The sequence below is a fragment of the Chrysochloris asiatica genome, unplaced genomic scaffold (genome assembly GCF_000296735.1).
Source record: "Chrysochloris asiatica unplaced genomic scaffold, ChrAsi1.0 scaffold00051, whole genome shotgun sequence".
NCBI classification, from domain to species: Eukaryota; Metazoa; Chordata; class Mammalia; order Afrosoricida; family Chrysochloridae; genus Chrysochloris; species Chrysochloris asiatica.
Genome location: NW_006408569.1, coordinates 2,298,197 through 2,310,360, shown reverse-complemented (window position 1 = coordinate 2,310,360; position 12,164 = coordinate 2,298,197). Strand labels below are relative to the sequence as shown.

At 37.2% G+C, this 12,164-nt stretch overlaps 1 pseudogene; it reads right to left on the bottom strand.

Moving 5' to 3' along the window:
- Positions 1 to 11,025: 11,025 nt before the first annotated feature.
- LOC102810592 lies at positions 11,026 to 11,734 on the bottom strand (annotated as a pseudogene).
- Positions 11,735 to 12,164: the final 430 nt, after the last annotated feature.

Genomic DNA, 12,164 nt, shown 5'->3' with positions numbered 1-12,164 from the left:
AAGAGGGAGAGGACACAAATAAATCGCATTAGAAACCACACAGGGGAAGTCACAACAGAACCAAATGAAATAAAAAAGATAATAACAGAATACTATGAAGAGCTGTACTCCAATAAATTAGAAAATTTGTACGAAACGGATACATTTCTAGAAAAACACGACCTACCTAAACTTACTCGGACTGAAGTAGAAAATTTGAACAAACCCATAACAAAAGAAGAAATTGACCAGGTCATCAAAAACTCCCGACCAACAAAAGCCCAGGCCCAGATGGCTTTACGGCAGAGTTCTACCAAGCATTCAGAGAACTGTCACCAATTCTACTCAAATTATTCCAGAACATAGACGAGGATGGAAAATTCCCTAATACTTTCTATGAAACAAGCATAACCCTCATACCAAAACCAGGAAAGGACATCATTAAGAAAGAAAATTATAGACCAATATCCCTCATGAACAGATATGCAAAAATCCTCAACAAAATCCTAGCCAACAGAATCCAACAGCACATCAAAAAAATAATATATCATGACCAAGTCAGTTTCATAAAAGGGATACAAGGATGGTTCAACATTAGAAAAACAATCAACAAGGTCATTATGAGCAGGAACTAAATCAACAGCACTTAACAACAGCAACTCCATAAGTGACTATCTGGGCAGTTGGGCATGAGGATCAGTATTTTAAGACACACGTGCACACGCACCTTTCACCCCAGGTAATTTGGAGGCACAGCTGGGGTTGGGTCACACTGGATTAAACAATTTTTGGACTTCCTTAGGTTCTGGGGCAAAAAAAAAAAAAAAGACTCTAGGAATTACTCTCTGACAGAAGGCCGGGAAAAGGAAGCACAAAGCTGGTGGTACTTGACAGGGTTCCCAAGACTACCTTGTTAAACCATTTCCCACTTCCCAGGCCTCCTGTGTGTCCCCTGAACATCCCATGGGCAATGAATATTTAGCATACATAATCAAAGAATTGGCTTTGTGTGCATTCTATTTAAATTGGTTTTATGGAAGGTAGCTATAGAGGACAAGTGAGATAAATGAAAGTTTTACAAAGACATTGGAATTTGAGTAAACAACAGCTTATCCTTGTTATATTTTAAGATCCATACTGATGACTTTCCACTCCCTACCTGAGAGTGGAGAAAAATGAAATGAAGTCACATGATACAGGAAGTCAATCCACTGGGTTCACCTTCACTCTGCCTTTTAAGTCAACCCTCATAAGCAGATCTCCATAGTCAAAACATAATAAGGAAATATTACCAAGTTGATTTTGACAGCAGTTTCTGCAGCTTTCTCCATTTTAATTCCTAGAACTTAACCACTGTGCCACCAGAAGCTTTATGGCAATTTGCAGCTATAATGATTACAAGCTAGGAAACCCAATGGGATAGTTCTAATGTCCTATGGGGTCATTATGAGTCAGAATTGACTTGCTAGCACACAACACCACCAAGAACTAAAAAAAAAAAAAAAAAAAAGTTTAGAGATAATGTAATTAAAACAGCTTATAGATCAAATGGAAGAAACTGAGAAAATTCAAATTGCAGAAAAAGAACAATGGCATTATATGATATTTTGACTGAATTAATAGTTAATCCACATCACAACAGTTTGAGGTATCCATTATTTCTATGTTAGACAAATGAAGAAATTGAGGTCTAAATATTAAAGGTCAGACAGAGCTAGTAATTGAAACAGGAGTTCAATGCAATTATTGATGCCATCATTGCCTCCATAGATGTTCATGGAATGCAGTGGATTACGAGCTGTGCTGATAACTGCAGGGTCAGCAGTTCGAATCTACCAGTCGCTCTAAGGGAGAGAGGTGGAGTTTTCTGCTCTGATAAAGATTTATGGCTATATGTAACAGTGCTGACACCTGCTACAACATGAATGAACCTTGAAAACATTATACTGAGTGAAAGACATCAGCCACGAAAAGGCAAATATTATATGGTTCTGCTTACATAAACTATCTGGAGTAAGAAAATGTACAGAAAGTAAAGTTTATTAGTGGTTACCAGGAGAGGGACGAGAGAGTCATTTTTTGTGGGATGCTAAATTTTTGTTAGGATAATAGAGATATTTGGGAACAGATTATGGTGGGGTTAAACAACATGCTAAACATAATTAATGTCACTGAAGAATGCTGATATGAATAATGCTTCATTATATATATATTTATGACAGCTGAAATGAATTATGAGAAAATGGTGTTTCATGACATAGGGAAACGTTTACAACATTTTATGTGAAAAAAATCATGATTGAAATATTGTATATATATTATTATCCCAATTCTGTCAATAGAAAAAATGTGTACATATGTGGAGAAATCAAGACTGAAAGGAAATTTATCAAAATATTTTTAAGGTATCTTAAAATGATAAAAACATTAAAGTGGTTCTCTTTAGATGGTGAAGTTAGAGCTAATTCTTTACTTGCTTTTTTGAGCCTTTCTGAAATTTGAGTTCTCTTCAGAAAGAAACACGCCGTTTTTATAACCAGAAAGAACACAGTGTTATATTTGAAAAAAAAAAAAAGAAGAAGAAGAAAAAGCAGATATAAAATGAAGTAATAACACTGTGATATGCTGACTAGGCAAAAAAAAAAACAGCAACACAATAAATTGTACATACAGTAGAGCTTGAAGATACATAAATATAAACAAATGTACTTAAATATCACATGGCAAAGGAAGAAATTGATGAAAATACACCAAAACATTAAAGGTGTTTGAATTTCGGTGGCAAAAATGAAGTTGATTTTTCCTCATCATTTTAAAAACTCTTGTTCACTAATAAGATAACAACAATAAAGTTTTTCTTAAAAACTCCTTCATTGCTACAAAATGGTATAGTCCCTGCAGAAAGTTCAGTGATTTCTCAAAAGTTAAACATGGAGCTACCATTGCTGTTGTTATTAAGTGCCATCAAGTCGGTTCTGACTCATAATGACTCATAATGACCCTGTGGGTTAATGCGCCAGACTGCAAAGCCATTTGAACTGCAAGGTCTGTGGATCATGCTCACCAGCTACTCCTCGTAAACCCTATACAAGGTCGCTATGGGTCAGAATCGACTTGATGGAACTTAACAACAACAACAAAGGATTTCCAAGGATCAGCTGGTGGGCTTGAACTTCCAACTTTGTGGTTAGCAGTCCATTGCTGTCCTACAGCAAAACTACCATATGACCCAGCAATTCCACTCCTAAATGTATACCCAAGGATTAGACAGCAAGGATTCACACAGACATGTGTATATCAACAATCATTGGATCACTATTCACAATAGCCAAAATGTGGCAACAATTTATGTCTATCAACAGATAGATAGATACAATATGATCCGTATACACAGTGGTACAGTACTCTGCCATCAAGAGAAATGAAGTCCTGATCCATGCCACAACATGAATTTTGAAAATATTATGCTGAGTAAAATAAGTCAAGCACAAAAGGACAACTATTATATGACCTTGTTTATATAATATAACAAGAATCGGCAAATGTATAGAGACCTAAGTCTATTAGCAATTATCAGGTGTGGGAGGAACAGAGATTGTTTATGGGACACAAAACCTCTGTGGATGGTGATGAAAATTTTAACAATGATTATTGGTAATGGTTTCACATGACTAATGTATTTTATATCAATAGATTGTACACATGAAAAACAAAGAATTGGCAAGTGTTAGATTATATATATTTTTTGCAACTACAACAAAAAAGGTGTCTAAAATTCCACATTATGCTAAGTGAAAGAAGCCAGTCCCAAAAGATCAAATATTGTATGATTTCTTGTCTTGGTTAGGCGTTGTGAGTTAATGCGCTGGACTGCAAAGTTGTTTGAACTGCAAGATCAGGGGTTTGAACTGCAAGCTCACCAGATGCTCCTTGGAAACCCTATACAGTGTCACTAGGGGTCAAAACCTATTTGGTGGCACTTAACAACAACATCCAGAATAGGCAAATACAGAAAGACAGAAAGCAGATTGGTGGTTGCTAGGGGCTGGAGGAAGGAAGGGTCTATGGGGATTTACAGCTTAAGGGTTTGGCTGATGGGAAACTTTTGGAAATGGATACTCATGATAGTTCCACATGTCGAATGTAACCAACGTCAATGAATTAGACACATAAAAATGGTTTAAACAACAAACCTCTTGCTATGTATATTTTACCACAATAAATATTTAAAATAAAAATAATGAAAACAGAAACCTCATGACTTGTACTTAGCCCCCCTATCATGATGGCCTTTGCTCCATGGGTCTGCAAACTAGGGTGAGTTTCAACAAGTACTTGACATGCATTCACTTGTTTATTTCCATTTGACCTTTGATTTTGTTAATGAGCAACAGATTACAAAAAAAAAAAAAAAAAAAATGTGAAGCACATTTGGAGGAGCCTCAAACTTCGTCCAGCTAGGTGGCTCACAGTATGCTTTGGTTTTCTGTAGCCCTTGACAGATAGATGCAAAAAGAATTTCAATGCTGATAAATGCACAAATACGAACAATTGCATATATTGTGTGAAACTCCAGATTGTAAACCAGATTATTAATCTAGAGATTGTATATTTCATCAATTTCTATATCACCCAGTGTCATGAATTCCAGAAATGGTGTGTAATGTACTTTTCCCTAAAGGAAATAAAAGAAGACAACCCAGCAACTAAGGGTGACAATTTATTAACTTTGTTCAACAAACTACATTGAAAGTTGTATCCCCTCTGTCCCAATATTTTGAATGGAATACATTCTGCCAACTTCCCAAACTTCACATTCTATGAAGCTGCACATTCCAACCATGGAGAATAGGAAATACTTCCTAGCTGCTGAACAACATAAAAAACAAATAAACTACAAAGGCCCCAATTTAAAGCAAAGTGACCTATATACATTTTTCCACATACAAATTGAGATCATCTAATAAACATATTCAAGGAGCTCTGGTAGCGTAGTGGATATGAATTGGGCTGCTAATCTCATGGTCAGCAGTTCGAAACTACCAGCAGTTCCTTGGGAGAAAGATGAGGCTTTCTGCTCCCATAAAGATTTACAGCCTCAGAAACCCTGTACAGTGTCGTTATGGGTCGGAACCAACTCCTCGGCACACCACCACCACCACCACAAATAAATATATGTGCAAGTTGAGAAATGTATATTGTTTGACAATCAAGATTTTGCATTTCATATTCCTTCCCTTAAGACAATGCTTTGCTTAGAATTGATTCCAAAAACTTCAGTTAGTGAGTTCAAAAGAAAAAATCAAGAAAATGAAGTTTTATGGCTCATCTTCAATCATTTTACATTTTTTCAGTGTTTTGAATTATTCAACACTTTTCAAAACAAAGGATCTTCAATATTACCAAGTTTATTTCCAAGTAGTACTAAGTTACATAGTCATGTTATCACAAAATGAAGGTTGTTGTTGTTAAGTGCCGTCGAGTTGATTCCGACCCATAGCGACCCTGTATATGGTTTCCAAGGAGCAGAAGGTAGAAGGTAAATATTCTTAGAAATTGCTCTTGGTATTATGTTGGTATACACACTTCCAGACTATTCTACACATACATACTGATTTCTCATTCAAATGGGATCATACCGTGCAACTTCCCATTGTCACTTGATCTTGCATAAATGTTTTCCAGTATCTCGAGTTATAGATTTACCACAATCTTAACTGCGAAGCTGTTTTCCCTTTCCCAGCTGTACTGTAATTTATTTAACCACACCAATTAAAGGACAGCTGCAAGCAGCTGGAGTCCAGGATGCCAACCTCTGCTCTCAATAACTCAACAAGTTAGTTCAGTAGAGTGCAATCAAAGCACTCTACTGGTTCAAAAATGTCGTCAACCTCTCTCCAGCCCCTGGTTGTCACCTTCGATTTCTTATCCTTCAGATGTTTTGAAAACCTAAATTGCTATGTTCCTATCATCCGTGCCTCTCTTCACCTTTTCTCATAAATCTTAATTTTTCTCTTACTCTGAAGTGCTTTTCTGTACATGCCAAACACCCTGAACTGAGAGAGACAGGGTCAATTTCTTTCACAGAAAAGGAGCCAAATTTTTTCTTTCCTTTGCATTATCACATTTAAAAGGGAAAATGTTTCTTCCTAATTCCAATGCCTACTCCCCCGCAATCCCCTCAGCAAGAAGGTAGGGAGCTCTTATTTACTTACAGTAATGATACCTCCAAGCACACAATTTTTACACAGGTATCACTGTATGTATTCAAACATATTCAAGGACTATTTTATAATGTTGTTGTTGTTATGTGCTGTGGAGTTGGTTCCAACTCATAGAGACCCTGCATAGGGTTTCCGAGGCTTTACGGGAGCAGAAAGCCTCATCTTTCTCCCATAGTTTCGAACTGCTGATCTTGAGGTTAGCAGCCTGACTCGTAATCACTATGCTACCAGGGCTCCTTTTTATAATAGATGCCCTGAACCAGTATACTGTCCCAGCCGTAGCTCGGCCTGATCTTTTGCTCATGATTTGACTAGCAACCCAGATTTTAATGATCTGAATTCCTCACTTCAAATACTAGAAACCAAACACATTGCCGTCGAGTCAATTCAGACTCACGGTGACCTTATAAGACAGTGAAGTCCTATAGGGATTCCAAGGTTGTAATCTTTATGGTAGCAGATTGCCACATCATTCTCTCATCTTTCTACATCCGCTTAGCAGTTGGATGCTTATCCATTGTGCCACCAGGGCTCTTCCTTTTCTGCTCACAAGTTTTTCATGGGATTTATTGCCTATCTGCCTGATTTCTGATCTGGATCACAGTATCTCATCTTAGAAACTAACACCACCCTATGCCGCAATCTGGGACACCTTGCACCTGGAACTCCTACTTGCTTTTAAGAGCAACTAGAAAACTATATACAAAAACTTTTTTTTCATCCCATCTGAAAATCCATTCATCCTTTGAGTCATTTGCAGTGAGTATGATTAAACTATAAAATGTTATTTATGTACAGTTGTAATCATATAAAAGAAAGTAGATAAAATACATCTACTTAGAATTTCTTTAAGTCTCTTAAATATGGCTACATAATTATAATTTCAATCCTGAGTGTTGTTGTTGTTGTTTTTAAGTACCGTCGAGTTGACTCTGACCCATAGCGACCCTATATAGGGTTTCTGAGGAGCTGATGGTGAGCCTGAACCCCCGACCTTGCAGTTCAAAGCGACTGTGCAGTCCAGCGCATTAACCTGGAGCACCACACCAGGACTCCATCTCAACCATTAGTAATGGGCAAAAGACACTATTAAGTCCTGCTGTTGTTTCTTCTACTATCTTTGAGAAAGGCAATAACTGTACTTCATGCTTCTATATTAGAAGTATCACCTCCATTCTGAGCAGAAAAACCTATAGACAGTCTCCTTTTCAATAAACATACAACTTTGTCTTTGACTAAATTGCTTCAATAAAGAGACAATGGCAATGTGATGACTACATATGTAAACTGGTTGCAAACACACACACACACACGCACACAATGTAACCCAGGCAGCCAAGTAATGACCCTTCAAGTGGAAAGTCTGAGTGGGAGGTGGGCAAGAGCTCCAACAGCAGGGCTGTGAAAAGGGGGATTAGAAAGGGATGACAAATGCGAAAACGTCTTGAACACAGCTGTTGTGTGCTCAATCCACCACTAGCATGTACATCTAGTGCAGGAAACAGGTACACAACTGGGAATGGGTGACAGGGAGAGAGCGAGAGAGAAAGTTGATTCCAATGCTGTTCTCTGAGCTAAGATTCTCTGCCTACTTTTTAGCAATAAGTCACATATTTGTATAACATTAACTGGACTGTTAATGTTCACTTCTTTTGCAATAGAATAAAGTCTTAATCTGCAACGAAACATTAGAGTCAGTCCAGTTTAGTACACTTATTTGTTGACGTATGCAGAATTAAGCTTAGAAGGAGTCACTATTGAGGCAGGGCCAGAACTAGATCTGAGGAAGCGAGGCAGGGGGGAGCGGGCAGTGTTGAAGTGTCCTGATATTGACTCTAATACACTTTTCCTACAAAATTCTGCCTCTCAAAAATTCCATAGCACGTGTCATCTGGAGAGCCATATTAGAAAGAAATAGGAATAATTCAGTGAATTGATGTTTGCATATACTAGAGTGTTCATGCTAGTCGTCTCTTAGGAATCCTATGGGACATTTCCAAGACTAGTCTTTTGTGGAAATAAACTGCAACATCTTTCTCCCACAGTGCTTTCAAACAGCTGACATTTTGGTTAGAAGCCAAGCAATTAACTACTCCACCATCATAGCTCCTTCTGTTGATAGGTATATGATATATATATCAAGGGGCTTCAAAAAATTCATGGAAAAATATCTGTTCATTGGGGTAGGCAGGGGAACAGGTTGGAGTAAGGAGTATAAGTTAAGTTTAGGACTATGGTTAGATCTAGGCTAGGCCTAGGACTTCACTTAGTGTTAGGATTATGGTTAGGACTAGGGATAATATTAGAGGAAAGGGGTAGGCTAGGGCTAGAAGTAAGGCTTGGTCTAGTTTCTAGGGTTACAGTTAGGTTTATTTTTCCTGAGATCTACTTGATTTCTTCTTCATTTGGAAGTTCTGTAACTACAGCATTCCCTCTTTTTACTTGATCGTTTATTGTTTGTTTTGCAATTGTACCTTGAGCTCTCTATTTTCAGTCTTGTGATTCTGTTTTACTTTGAATTCTTGTATGTCTGGGTTGAGTTCCGGGTGACACTGTCATGTATGTTAGTCTCAGGTTGTTGTCTGCTGTTGTTGGTTCTCTGTCCAAAGAACTCCCTTTAGTATTTTTTATAAGGTTGGCCTGGTTTATACAAATTCTTTTAATTCCTGTTTACCTGAAAATGACCTAAATTTTCTGTCATATTTGATGGACAATTTTGTTGGATATATGATTTTTGATTGACAGTTTTTTTTTTTTTTCTTTTAGAGTTTTGTATATGTCATTCCATTTTATTCTTGGCTGCAGTATTTCTGCTGAGAAATCAGAGCTTTAGGTCTTATTAGTTCTTTTTTTTCTAATAAGACTAAATGTATTCAATACCCTAGTAAAAGTTTTGATTGTAAGTAGCCAGCAGTATAAAAAGTACAAAACAGATTTTAGATTTCTAATATATTAATACAAAGTACATACCTACATACAGTAACCCTACAGGCAAAGACAGGTGGAAGGGGAAAAGAAGACTGCGGTTGAGGTCTAGTAATAAATAAATAAATATAATAGACAGAGCAGACATAGAGATGATCCATATTATAGTATAGTCTACCACCAATACTGCATCCAAATGTACAAAACAAAATGAGGGAGAGAGAGAGAGAGAGAGAGAGAGAGAGAGAAAAGAAACCATTTCAAATACAACTCAGAAGGAAGACCGTAAGGCTGGGACTCTTGTAATACACCTCAAAGGCTGTGGAAAAGCCGACCTAACTCACTATGTAATCTGTGCATATGGTGGTATGTAGTATGGAGGTTTTCACCAAAAGGAAGAAATATAAAAACTTCGGTTTAGAACTATAGAATTATAGAATGTCCATAAAAACAGGCTCACTCCTTATTGATACTTATTATTATCCAATTTTTAAAATAAGCACTGCATACTGTTACTATTAAGGTAGGCAAAATGCTCCTCCTTCAATTACGAACTCTTAACTGGTGATAGTTTTTTCCTGAACTTTCAGAAAAAAGGCAATGAGAGTACTTTGGTTTGGGGTTCAAGTGAGAGGCCTTTCATGAAGATTTTGGAATTGAAGCAATTCATTCAGATTTTTATTGTTAAATCAAAATCTCAATGTTCAAAAACCTTGGCTAAGAGAAGCCAAACAAAATCAACCCACTCATTGACATACACCTCTTTTCTTTTAGTAGAATTTTAATTTAAATATAGAGTGAAGAAAAAAAACAAAAAACACAAGTAGGTCAAAGCAAATCAAACACCCACTCTACACAGATAAAACCTTCTAAAAGGTTAACCGAAGTAATCCAGAGCTAAAACTGAATTGTGCAGATTTTCAATGAAGTCACCAAACAGTCATATAACACAAGCAAAAGCTAATTATTTACACACTCAGCAAACCATCTAAGAAATGTGCCCCAAGAAGCATTCACCTTTGTTTTATATCATCTTGAAGGCTTGCATATTTTATTTTCCAGATCACTGAACGTTTTTTAATAGGGTGTGTGTTTGTTCTCCATCATGTGGTAATGCTTTGGTACCAATTTAGGATTGTTTATCCTAAAAACTTGCCATTTTCCCAAAAGAAGCTTTGATTCTGTTTTAGAAGCTTCATATAAATAAAATCTTAACCAAATATTAATATGGAGGGAAGTAAAACTAGATACAACATATACAGTCAAATTACCTCTCTGTATATTTAGTCATTACTTTCTACTTCAAGGTATTTGTGCCTAAAATCTTAGTCTGTCCTGCTTAATATTTCAGTGGTATAGTCTTAAATCTTCAGAATGTTGGCAAGACTTTAATATTTCAAAATTGTTTAACAAACACCTCTAGGGGCATCCATGTTACTGAGTTATGACAAATTTATTATCATGAGAGAAAACAAGTATAGCCAACCATCTTTAAAAATGCCCCAACCACTGCTTCTCAATATAGAAAGACTAAAACTACATATGGCTTATCGTACAACAAAATCCCACCTGTCCCCTGAAACTCCCCTTTTCATTCATTAGAAGAGGATTTAAAAAAAAAAAAAAAGAAACACTTAAAGAGCACTTTACAGCAGCATTCAGCTCTCCTATGAAATACTCAGCATCTTAAATATTATATGTACACTTTTTTGTGTGTGGACTAGATAGATACTGGCTTCAAAGTCTGTGGAACTAGGGAGAAAAATAACCCATTCAAAACCATCTACATATTGTCTTTTGGCAGAACAGCAAGTATCCAAGTTAAAATAGGAGGGTTACTTTGTTGTGTCTTTCCAAACTTTAAATTGTTTTTGTTCCCCTTCTACATAAAGCTCAGTCACCACTCCTGAGTGGAGATGGGGAGGGTCCCTGGGCCCAGCTCCTCTGGCTTCTCAGCAGTTGCTTTCTTCTTGTTGCAGCAAGGCTTCAATAGATATGTGTCAATGAGGATTTCCCAAAGCGGCCTTTATAGATAATCCCCACGCCATGTTTTCTGTCTTTTCCAGTATGTAAGATCTAAAAAGGAAAAGACTGGTATTCTAATAGAGCCAGAAGCCATCTCTGTATCTGAACCATCATCTGACTGGTTACTGTAACAAGGAGACTGGGCTGGAGAGGCACTTGAAGTGGTACTGTGAGCCTCAGAGTTATGATGTTTAAATTCCTTCTGTAGTTTACTGATCTGGTTGCTTTTTATCCTATTTCCAGACACAGTTTTCATTTTCTTTGGTTTCAATGTAGTCTTTAGACTGGGCCCTGTCCTTGCATCTACCACATGATTCCTTTTATTCTTTTCTTTTCTTTTCTTTTCTTTTTTTTTATCCTACTGGCAGCTACTTCCATCTTTTCACAAGGAGGATGCAGGCATTGCAGATGTCTCCTGAACAAGCCTCATGCAACCCAAAACAGCTCTGGAAGTTCTTTTCATAGCGTTTACTGTCAGTGAATCGAGAACTCGAGGACTTAGCTCTGCAAATACAGCAGCCCTCTATACTTCGGTACATTATTGGCTTGTGAAAACCAAACATCTTTTCTTCTGAGCAATAGTCTTCCAAAGCAGCCGTTTCACGAGCAAAAATGTTCCCAAGCTGCAGAGTGCACGCCAGAGCAGCCCCCTCCTCCTCAAACTCCCTTGTCTAGTGTCTTATTAGTTCTTATCCCTTATTTTTTTAATTCCATTTTTTCATGAACTTTTTGAAGTCCCCTCATGTATATGATGCTGTCAGGTGCCATCGAGTCATTTCCAACAAGCAACCCCATGCACAACAGAATAAAACATCGCCCATCCTGTACCATCCTTACAACAACTGCCATGTTTGAGCCCATTGTTGCTGTCAATGTGTCAATTCATCAAGTTGGTGGTCTTCCTATTTTTCTCTGTTGCTTCAATATGTTGTTGTTGTTGTTATGTGCTGTGGAGTCAGTTCCGACTCATAGGGACCCTGTATAGGGTTTCCGAGGCTATAAATCTCTACG